Source organism: Physeter macrocephalus, chromosome 17, assembly GCF_002837175.3.
Source record: "Physeter macrocephalus isolate SW-GA chromosome 17, ASM283717v5, whole genome shotgun sequence".
In the NCBI taxonomy this organism is placed as follows: Eukaryota; Metazoa; Chordata; class Mammalia; order Artiodactyla; family Physeteridae; genus Physeter; species Physeter macrocephalus.
Genome location: NC_041230.1, coordinates 7,544,411 through 7,556,990, shown reverse-complemented (window position 1 = coordinate 7,556,990; position 12,580 = coordinate 7,544,411). Strand labels below are relative to the sequence as shown.

The following is a 12,580-nucleotide window of genomic DNA, read 5'->3' as shown; positions in this document are numbered from 1 at the left end:
TTCAGTTATAAAACTCTCATTCCCAATTCTATTTTATCCTTTCCATTTTTCTGCTGAAGTTCCTGTCCATTTATTCATTATGACTATATTTTCCATTAAGTCAATAAACATATTTATACTACCTCCTAATTAATTCCAATACCTGGGTAATCTCAAGTTCTATTTCCATTGATTGCTTTTTTCCTGCTTATGGATCACATTTTCCTGCTTTTTTGAATGAGTAGTCATTTTTGATTGTATGTTGTACATTGTGGATGCTATGTTGTTGAGAGTTCAGATTTTGTTATTTTTCTTTAAAGATTATTGATTTTTTTTATAGCAGCCAGTTAATTTACTGGCAGATCAGTCTGATCCCTTCAAGGCCTATTTTAAAACTTTCTTCCCTTAGATCTAGAGTAGCCTTTGCTTAGGGCTAGCATAACCGTACTCTAAAGGTGTGGCCTTTTTAGGGTGTGAGCTGACTACTACGGTGTTCAGAAGTGTCTGTCCACTCTGAATGTTTGGAATTTCCTTTTTCCCAGCACTTCTAGAATCTCTGTGCAGCTCATAACTCCCCAGCAGCTGTTCTCTGCTAGGCTTTGTGGAGTCCCTCCCTGTACATGCACAGATTAGTATTAATTAAAAATGTAAGAAGATCCCTATGCACAGTTCTGGGACTCCTTCTTTGCAGAAAACTATTCTCTTGACTCTACCCCATTAATTCCAGCCACTTAGCATCCCCGAACTCTTAGTCTTAGGCCAAATTCTTAGCCTACTCCGCTCAGTGAGACTCTGAGTTTACTTGAGCTATACCTCTCCATACCATACTCCAGAAAGTAGCACCAGGCAGAAAGCAGAGACAATCATGGGCTTACTTCATGTTTTTCTCTTCTATCAGTGATCATAGTCCTGCACTGCCTATTGTCCAAAGTTTGAAAACCATAGCCTTATATATTTTGCCTAGTTTCATGATTGTTTTTGGCAAGAAACCTAGTTTGATATCAGTTACTCCATCATGGTCAGGAGGCTTTAAAATTTTTTAAATTCCTGGAATCCATACCTCTCTTGTATTTCTAGTTCACTAGGATTGTTGGTTGGAGACTGAACCAACATCCTTTGCTAGTTCACAACCTTAAGTAAGTTAATTAATTAATTTTTTAGTACATTTGACCTATCTAGCATTTAGGAATACATTGCTTTTATTACAGTGCTCATGATGTACTTGATTGGATTCAAGAAAAAGAATCTGCGGTTTCAGGCATCTCAGTGCAAAAATGAAACCGTGTCCTGCAGATTGTATTTTATTTTTTAAAATCTAAGATAGCTGCATTTTTTTTACTTTAATGAGACAATTAGGCTTTTGATACCACCCTGTCTTTAGGTGTTACTTTTAAAATGTTAATACTTTCTCTTAGTCACATTTAACCGAAAGAAAGTCCTTCATAATTTATTCACCAAATACTTATCATACACATAGACCAGGCTTTTTTTTTTGGCCATGCTGTGTGGCGCAGCATGTGGGAACTTAGTTCCTAGACCAGGGATCGAACCCGTGCCCCTTGCATTGGAAGCAGAGTCTTAACCACTGGACTGCCAGGGAGATCCCAACCAGGCATTATTATGCATCAGATACATTAATTAATTAATAAGTAAAATCACACACAAAAACCCAGTTTCTACCCTCAATGAGCTCACAGCCAAGAACTGAAAAATTACCATTTTATATTTATTTATTTATTTATTTTTATTTTTGCCTGCATCAGGTTTTAGTTGTGGCATGCAGGATCTTCCATTGTGGCACGAGGGCTCTTCGTTGTGGTGTGTGGGCTTCTTTCTAGTTGTGGTGCACAGGCTCAGTAGTTGTGGTGTGTGGGCTCTCTAGTTGTGGCACACAGGCTCCAGAGTGCATGGGCTCTGTAGTTGTGGTGCATGGGCTTAGTTTCCCTGCAGCATGTGGGATCTTAGTTCCCTGATCAGGGATTGAACCCACATACCCTGCATTGGAAGGCAGATTCTTAACCACTGGACCACCAGGGAAGTCCCTGAAAAATGACCATTTTAACACAATATGTTAAGTATAAAATTAATCTGACAAGACTGGCGTGATCAGGACTCTTATTCACCATTTCATCAGCAGCATCTCACCTAGTTCCTGACAAATATCAAGTGCTTAAACATATGAAAAATGAACACATGGAGACACTAGGGTACAAAAATGTCCTTTTAAGATTTGAGTATATAGTATAGCCAATTATTGGGTGAGAATGTTTACATACACAATTCAGATATCAGTTTGTTCTATTGAGAACAGTAGATATTTCTTGACTATCGATTTTGATAACACTGGTAGATTCTGGGCATAAAAATTATAGAAGGAGATTATATTCATATAACTGCAATAATCAAGTACAGGATGCAATGAGAATTCAAATGATGGGTAAATGGTTTCCAGACCTTATGTTTGAACTGAATCTTAAAGCACAAGTATGATTTTTTTCAAGAAATATATATGTTCCAACCAAAAGTATGGAGTTATATAAAAAGATAATGTTTGGAGAACTCATATTACTGATTTCAAGACTTTCTATAATGTAACAGCAATTAAAACAGCATGGTATCAGTAAAAGAATAGATAAAATATAAGTGGTACCAAGGAGAGAGCCCAGCAATAGATCCACACAAATACAGTCAACTAATCTTTGACAAAGGAAATTCAATGGAGAAAGGATAATCTTTTCAACAAATGGTGCAAAACAACTGGATGCCCATATGCAAAAAGAACAAAAAGCAAAATAACACAAAACCTTGATATTCAAAATGGATCATAGCCCTAAATATATAACACAAAACTATAAAACTTTTAGAAAAAAAATAAGAGAAAATCTGTGTGACCTTGGGATGGTTGATGAACTTTTAGGTACAACAACAATAGCATGAGCCATGAAAGAAAAGATCAATAAGTTAGACCTTATTAAAAATCAAAAACATTTGTTGTGTGAAAGACACCAAGAGAATGAAAAGACAAGCCATAGACTGGAAGAAAATATTTGCAAATACATATCTAATAAAAGATTTGTATCCAGAATATATTTTTAAAATCTTAAAACTCAACAATAAGAAAATAACCCATTTGAAAAATGGGCAAAAGCTTTGAGCATATACCTCACCAAAGAAGATATACAGGTGGCAAATAAGCATATGAAAATATTCTCAACATCATTTGTCATTAGGGAATTGCAAATTAAAACAACGAGATATCACTACTATCTTAGTTTGGGCTGCTATAACAAATAGGATAGGGACTTCCCTGGTGGTCCAGTGGCTAAGACTCCACGCTCCCAATGCAGGGGGCCCGGGTTCAATTCCTGGTCAGGGAACTAGATCCCACATGCCACAACTAAGAGTTTGCATGCCACAACTAAACATCCCACATGCCACAATGAAGATCCCGCAAGCGGCAACAAAGATATCACGTGCTGCAACTAAGACCCTGCGCAAACCCGGGTTCAATTCCTGGTCAGGGAACTAGATCCCACATGCCACAACTAAGAGTTTGCATGCCACAACTAAACATCCCACATGCCACAATGAAGATCCCACAAGCGGCAACAAAGATATCACGTGCTGCAACTAAGACCCTGCGCAGACAAATAAATTAATTAATTAAATATTTTTTTAAAAATAAGGAGCTTCCCTGGTGGCACAGTGGTTAAGAATCCGCCTGCCAATGCAGAGGACACGGGTTCGAGCCCTGGTCCGGGAAGATCCCACATGACGTGGAGCAACTAAGCCCGTGCGCCACAACTACTGAGCCTGCACTCTAGAGCCCGCGAGCCACAACTACTGAGCCCGTGTGCCACAACTACTGAAGCCCACGTGCCTAGAGCCCGTGCTCTGCAACAAGAGAAGCCACCGCAATAAGAAGCCCACGCACCACAACGAAAAGTAGCCCCTGCTCGCCACAACTAGAGAAAGCCCATGCACAGCAATGAAGACCCAATGCAGCCAAAAATAAATAAATAAATTTTTAAAAAATTCTTAAAATAAATAAATAAAACAGCTGCTCCGTATAAAATAATAAACAAAAACCAAAACCAAATTAGGATAGACTGGGTGGCTAAAACAACAAACACTTATTTCTCACAGTTCTGGAGGCTAGCCAGCAGATCAAGATCAAGGCATAGGCAAATTTAGTGTCTAGTGAGGGCTTGCTTCCTGGTTTGCAGATGGTTATCTTCTTGTTTCACCTTCACATGGCAGAAAGAAAAAAGAGCTTAAGCAAGCTCTCCTGTCTTCTTATAAGGGTACTAGTCTGAAAAGGCTACATACATACATACATACATTTTATATGACATTCTGAAAAAGGCAAACTATTAAGACATTAAACAGTTCACTGATTGCCAGAGGTTTAAGGATTTGGAAGATTTGAACATGTGAAGCACAGGGAATTTTTTAGAGTGGTGAAACTATTCTGTATGTTACTGTGGTAGTGGATATATATAACACTATATATTTGTCCAAATCCATAGAACATCACAGCACAAATAGTGAACCTTAATGTTTACTCATAAAAAAATCAATTAGAAAGTTGATCCTGAGGGATCCCAGGATGAAATTCAGACAATGATAAAAAATCCAATTCAATCCAATTCAATCCAGTTGTATTAAAAGTGTATGATAAACCTCATTGAAGAATGGGGGGGGAAGCTGACTTAAGTAACTTTGGGAATGAGTAGAAACTGTAAGTCTAAAGACAAATGTACATAAACGGTGTATGGGTAAACAATTCTGAAACCACTACATGTAAACAAATAAATAAATGGATGAAAGATAATGAAAGCCAGGTTCCTCAGTCTTGGAGTGGGAAGTTCCAGACCACCCAAGGCGGGGAAGTAAGAGGGTTCTAGTCACCAATCACAATGTGTGCCACCAAGCAATTTTTGGACACCAGCTGGATGTCCTACAATTCGACCCAATTCTGACACCATTTTCCCAGAGACAGCATCAGATTCCACAGGCTGAGGGCTCAGTCCTATGAGACTGCCCACTCCTCACAACTTCAGATGCCAACTGCAAGCTCAGATTGTTACCTGTGCTTCTGACCAATTGGAAGCTAGGTTGTTACCTGTTTCTGACCAATTGGTTATGTTCCCACAACCCCTTCTTCAGGTTTGATTAATTTGCTAGAATGGCTCATAGACCTAAGGAAACCCGTTTACTTACTAGATTACCGATTTATTATGAAGGATATTAAAGGATATGAATGAACAGCCAAATGAAGAGATATGGAGGGGAACATCCCAAAGGAGCGTCTATTCTCATGGAGTTTGGGGCCCGGCACAGTGGCACATGGAAGCATTCTGGTTGCCTAACCTAGAAGCTCTCTGAACTCCCTCCTTTTGGGTTTTTATGGAGGCTTCGTTATATAGGCATGATTGAACTCTATCTCCAGCTCCTCTCCCCTCCCCAGAGGTGGGATGGTAGTGAAGGAGAGGAAAAGGGGGACTGAAAGTTTCAACATCTAATCACACGGCTGGCTCCACTGGCTACCAGATCTCATCCTTAGGTGCTTTCCAAAATTCACTTCCTTAACACAACAAAAGACACCTCTATCACTCTCATCACGTAGGAAACTTCAAGGGTTTTAGGAGTTCTGTGGCAGGAATGGGGTATAAGACCAAATATATATTTCTTATTATAACACAATGTCACAGAAGGCAGAATGAACTATTTGTTACTGGATTAGAGTCAGAGAAATCAATATGAATTCATATTTAGCTTAATACATACACATATATAAATAATATAGATTTGTATATATACCTGGGTTAGTATACACAAATATGTTCTCTAGCTCTGTCTGCTGAGAAGGCCTAGAAGCAATCCCAGGAAAAATGAGCAATCCTTATGCCCAGCATTTGGTTTCTAATACCATTCAACGATGAAAGAAGTGTGAAATATGAAATAAAATGGAGTCACTAATGTCAAAGGGTTTTAAAATGGAGCCAGAAGGCCATTAGACACCTGCAACTTGTCACAGTAACAGACTTTTACCTCCCTGCAGTGGTAGCCTTAGCACTCAATCATGTTTAGCCAAAACTAGCTTCTGCCTCCAACTCCAGTTAAGAGTCTGTAATGCAAACTTCCTTTCTTCGCCTTTGAAAGTCCCTGACTTTTACTCGCTAGTGGGACACTGGGTTGTTACCAGAATCTATGTGCCTCAAATTGCAATTCTTTGATCCCAGATAAATGTTTTTTGCTTGATTATTGCCTCCTAGGTTTATTTAGGTTGACAGGAACCAGAACTCCTTGGAGAAATGGCTGATTCTAAGGCTTGGCAGGAAATATACAAGATGAGCCTGCAATGTCTTGTAGTACCAGAAAATAAAGGAAGTGCTTCAAAAAACAAAATGATGGGGTATGTCAAAGGGACACAGGAGCCAACTGAAAGAGCTCACAATAGCCAAAGCTGGAACAATTTGAGAAAAACAAACAAAAACAGAAACAAAAATACATAGCATTGAATTATAACCCAAAGTATAAAATAACTATCAATGAGTCCATCCTGACATAAATAGTTGAATAAATAAATGGGGGAGATTGACCAAATCTCCCATATAGAAGAATTCTAAATAATTTGTGTGGATTACCCCTCCTCGAGTAGTTGAAGCATTACTCCCCACCCCTTAAGTGTGGGCTGTGCACAGTGACTTCCTTCCAAAGAGCATAGTCTGCGAAGAGGGATAAAGTAACTGTACAGTGGAGAAATCTGGCAAACACTACCTTGGCTAGGAATTCAAGGCTAATATCATCAGTGATAAGTTATGTTGATAGCATATACCTCTAATATGATGTTGTAAGAATGGCAGTTAGTGTGGTCTACCTCCCCCAAATTCAAACCCCCAGTCTAACTAGGAAGAAAACATTAGACAATCACAACTTCAGGGACATTTTATAAAACAACTGACCAGTACTCCTCAAAACTGTCAAGGACATCAAAAGCAAGGAAACTGAGAAACTGTCAGTTTTGAGGAGCATAAGGACACAGAGGACTAAATGTAATGTGGTATCCTGGATAGGATTCTGGAACAGAAGGACATTAGGTAAAAACTAAAGAAATTTGACTGGAGTATGGGCTTCAGTTAATAAGAATATGCAAATGTATCATAGTAGTATAAGACGTTAACAAAAGGGGAAACTGGGTGTTCATTATTCGGGAACTCTGAACTATTTTTGCAACATTTTTGTAAATCTAAAACCATTCTAAAAGAAAAAGCTTATTTAAAATAAAGTAGGGGGCCTTCCCTGGTGGCGCAGTGGTTGAGAATCTGCCTACCGATGCAGGGGACATGGGAAATCAATTACAGGGAAAAAAACGTAAAAAACACAAACACATGGAGGCTAAACAATACGCTACTAAATAACCAGGAGACCACTGAAGAAATCAAAGAGGAAATCAAAAAATACCTACAGACAGGGCTTCCCTGGTGGCGCAGTGGTTGAGAGTCCGCCTGCCGATGCAGGGGCCATGGGTTTGTGCCCCGGTCCGGGAAGATCCCACATGCCGCGGAGCGGCTGGGCCCGCGAGCCGTGGCCGCTGAGCCTGCGCGTCCGGAGCCTGTGCTCCGCAACGGGAGAGGCCACAACAGTGAGAGGCCCGCGTACCACAAAAATAAATAAATAAATAAATAAATAAATAAATAAAATAAAATAAAGTAGGGACTTCCCTGGTGGTCCAGTAGTTAAGAATCCGCCTTGCAATGCAGGGGATGCCGGTTCGATCCCTGCTTGGGGAATTAAGATCCCACATGCAGCAGGGCAACTAAGCTCGCACGCCGCAACTACTGAGCACACGAGCCACAACTAGAGAGCCCGTGCACCACAGGTACTGAGCCCACGTGCTCTGGAGCCTACGCACAGCAACGAAAGATTCTCGAGTGCCACAACTAAGACCTGACGCAGCCCATAAATAAATAAATAAATATTTAAAAAAATAAAGTATGAGACTATAGAACAAGACAATGGGTGCAGGAAACTTGCATTAGACGTTTTAAATTAAGGAGTAACAGTGAAAAGTGAGATTTATATACCTATACTAGAGTGTTTTAGGGATCCCAATGGCAAAAAAGTGGCTGGACCTCAAGAATTTAGAACAGAACTTTAAAAACTCAATTAGGCCTCTGCCTTGCCCCCCCCACCGCCCCCCACCTCACTCCTTACCTTCTGAAACACCAGAAAAGAAAGAGTATGCATAAACCCAGATTAGGCTTTTCTAAAACCAATCTACTTTCTTGGAGATTAAACACATGAAGTAAATAACTCAACAGCTTGGCTGAATAGTAGAATTGGAGATATGTGGAAGAGTAATTATAAGAATAGAAAAATCATGATCAGAGTTTCTCCCAAAATTCTGTACAAAAGGATAAAAGTGGAAAACATGAGAGAAAATGACATGTGAAAGGCAGTGCTAGAAATTCTAATGCCTGTCTAATAGGAATTCTACAAGGAGAAACCAATAATAAGGAAGAAAAGGGAATTTTAAGAAAAAAAGCAAAAAGGAAGACAGAGAAAATTTTTTGGAGGTGAAAAAAGACAAATTTTCAAGTAAAAATTATAAAAGCTAAAATTTATAAGTGCTCTTTCTTTTACCAGGCCTATTTTTAAGAATGTTACATGCATTAATTATTTTTCATAACAATCCCATCATGTGGGTACTATTTCGATCCTCATGTAACAGACACAGAAACACAGAGAGGTGAAGCGACCTGTTCAACATCACAGAGCAATTAATGGAGGAGGCAGAATGCAAACCTGCTTTCTTTGTTAATGAAACTTTTTATTTTGACATAATATCAAATGTACAGAAAAGTTGCAAGAATAGCACAAAGAATTCCTGTATACCCTTCACACAGATTCTGTAAATGCTAACATTTACTGCATTTATTTTACAATCCTATTTTTTTCTGAACACTTGGAATTTCATTCAGAAAAGTCAGTTGTCCACGTAAGGCTCCTTTACCCCTAAATGCTTCAGTGTATACATCCTAAAAGCAAAGACATTCTCTCCCGTAATCTTCCATAATTACAATGATCAAAATTATGAAATTTACATGGATATACTTTTATTTTAATATTTACCTTATTCAAATTCACAATTGTTCCAATAAAGCCTTTACAGAAAAAAAAAAAATTTCTGTTCCAGGGTCATATATTACACTTGTCATGTCTCTTTAGTCTCCTTTAACCTGAAACAATTCCTCAAGCTTTGTCCTTCTTGACCTTGACATTTTTGAAGAGCAAAGGCCAGTTATGCAAAGGCCAGTTATTTTGTAGAGTATTGCTCAACTTGCATTTTTCTGTGATTTCCTTATGATTAAATTTGGTTATGCCTTTTGGCAGGAATATCACAGGAGTCGTTCTGTTCTGGAGGTACAGGATGTCATTTTGTGCCACACTGGTTATGTTAACTTTGATAACTGGTCAAGATGCTGTCTGCCAGGTTTCTTCACTGTAATGTTACTACTTTTCCCTTTGTAATTAATATTTGTGGAGAGAGACTTTACAATAGTATCAAATTCTGTTTCTCATCAAATTTTCACCCATTCGTTTTGGCATACATTGATGATTCTTACCAGAATCAATGATTACTGTGATGGCTGACTGATGGTGATTTTCTAATTTCGCCATTCCTTCTACATTAGTAAGTTGGCATTCTACTATAAAGCATGTTTCATGGATTCTTCTTTTAGTCACTGTGTTAGTCAATGGTTTTACTCAGTCTGCTACTATTATGACCTGTTTTGATGATCAGACTGTCCAGATTTGGCCAGTGAGAACCCCTTGAGAACTGTGACTTTTTGACATATTTCAACCATTTTTTGAGCACTTCCCTACTTCCTACACCCTCAGAATGTTCCAATCTCATCTTGTGTTTTCTCTGCTCAGTGTCTTATGCTATTTCTCCAAGGAGCCCTTGTTCCTGGGATCTGGGTGCTGGATATTCTCATTGCTACGGCGGTGTAATTGCTTCTATGTTCTCTCTGCTAGGGGGACATACATACACACACCTTTATATGAATTTCTAAATTTTTTTTTTTAAAGCATGACTTTGTAGTGATACCTCCAATTGCAATCCAACACCACAGGGTTCATCCTAGCCTCCTGCTCTCTCTATTTCAACTCCCTTCTCCAGCAACAACAAACTTGGCTCCCATTATATTTACTTACTCCCAAGTACAGTTACTTTTTTGCTTGATTCTGGAATACATAAAATAGTTCCAGAATTATTCATCTATATCACTGTGTAAATCAATCCTACTAACAAGAGTTAATTACTTGTTTACGGGTTTTTTTTTTCTTCTTCTGTTGTTGCAGAGCACGGGGTCTAGGCGCCTGGGCTTCAGGAGTTGTGGCTCATGGGCTCTGGAGTGCAGGCTCAGTAGTTGTGGTGCATGGGCTTAGTTGCTCTGTGGCATGTGGGATCTTCCTGGACCAGGGCTCGAACCCGAGTCCCCTGCATTGGCAGGTGGATTCTTAACCACTGCGCCACCAGGGAAGCCCTTCCCATAATTTTTTATTTTTTTTTGCGGTACATGGGCCTCTCACTGTTGTGGCCTCTCCTGTTGCGGAGCACAGGCTCCGGATGCGCAGGCTCAGCGGCCATGGCTCACGGGCCCAGCCCTCCACAGCATGTGGGATCTTCCCGGACCGGGGCACGATCCCGTGTCCCCTGCATTGGCAGGCGGACTCTCAACCACTGCGCCACCAGGGAAGCCCTTCCCACAAATTTTTATCTGTAGGGATCAAATTATCATTTATCACTAAGTGCTCTAAAATTTCAGAGTTTCTACTTAAACAAAAACTTTATTATGGAAGTTTTCAAATATATGCAAAGGTAGTAAGAATAGCACAGTGAACCCTATGTACCCATTACCCGGCTTCAACGATTTACAGCATTTTTCTGATCTTGTTTCATCTATCCTTCCCATTTTTTCTTTAGTATTATAAAGCAAATCACACATATAATTTCATCCTTGAATACTTCAGTATGGCTCTCTAATGCATAAGGATTTATATACACATACACACACCCACTCCCATGCCATCATCATGCCTAACAAATGAATAATTATTTAATATAATTTAATACCCATTCTAGGTTTACTTTTTCACAATAATGTAAAAAGTTGTCTTTTTTAAATTTGTCCAAATCAGGATTGTATTGCCTGTATTTTCTTATTTTCTGTATTCTTGATGCTCTGGCATTTGGGGACTTGATCTTGGAGAGACTACCGCTTCTAGGGCTAGCAAATTCCTTGACAAACGACCCTCCTGCAAGCATGCCATTGATATACAAACCAACCAATCCAAAGTCCACACCCCTTTATCAAACATCTCCATTATCAAACTCTCATACACCAAGCCAATATGCCTCCTGCCCTAAATCACCCCGGGGCCAGGTACTGGACAACTGAGGACCACCACTGGAACTCAGAGTCCACAAAATTACTCAATCTACCCAGTCTTAAACTTGCTCAGTGTACCTACCTGGCATCAGGTCACCCATTCCTTCCTGTGAAAACTCCAGTAAAGGTTGTGAGTCATGCTATGCCCTGTTCCGCCTTCTGCCTCCTAACAGGACTAGGTGCTCCTTCCATGTTCTCCTATGTATACTCGGTTCCTCCTGTTTGCAGAAATCTCCGCGTATAAGCGTCTTCCTTCATGATAATCATTTCCATGTCTTCGTGACTTACCATACCTGATTAAAGCAAATCCTGGGTACATTTTAACACAAGCATCTCAATACATTCCATTCACTGTATTTAATTAATATGTCTCAAGTCTCTTTTAATTTGTAAAATTCTGTTTTTATTCTCTTAACATATATTGGTTAAGAAACTAGGCCTTTTATTTTGTGGAATTTCCCACATTCTGGATTTAGCTGTTTGCTTCTTTGTGTCATGAATTTGTTCATTTATTTCCCAAGTTTCCTGTAAACTGGTAGGTTCAGAGACTAAATTACACTTCTGAATCAATATTTTGGACACGAATACTCCACAGGTAGTATACATCCATTGCATTACATCAAGAAGCACACAGCCTTGCTGATTTAATTTAGAGATGTTACTATAGGTAAGCGGGTGGTCATTCTGCTCTGTCCTATAAAATCTTCGAATAATCTCTCACCTAATGGTTTTCACATAAACTGATACCATCAAGATCCATTATTTCATAAATAAAAAGTGTGACTTTTTGGATTCTATCATTCCTTTGACCTTTATTAGCTAGAATTCTCTAATAATAAAGAACTTTCCTTCACCAACTTTTGGTTGTCTTGAAATATATTTCATAAAGGAAAGGCAGGATAAATGCTCCATTTTCCCCCTTTATTTATTAATAAATGCCCTAATGTGCTCTGTAGCTGACCAATGCATCTTGTTAGAAAAAAAAAGAAGCTATCACAGGCTACAGTAATCATGACAAAAGGACATAGGATCCAAATTGAGGGGATTCCCACTGGCCAAATAGAGGACAATTTGAGCATTTTTTAAAAAGGCTACAATGGATTTTAAAAAATTGATGCTGGACTTAAAATATAGGT

General features: G+C 39.1%; 1 protein-coding gene across 1 annotated transcript in view; it reads right to left on the bottom strand.

The window, feature by feature from the left end:
• The window catches only part of LOC102976833 (zinc finger protein 14 homolog), a 142,802-nt gene that overhangs the window by 35,669 nt on the left and 94,553 nt on the right, over window positions 1–12,580 (bottom strand). The window lies entirely within an intron of this gene.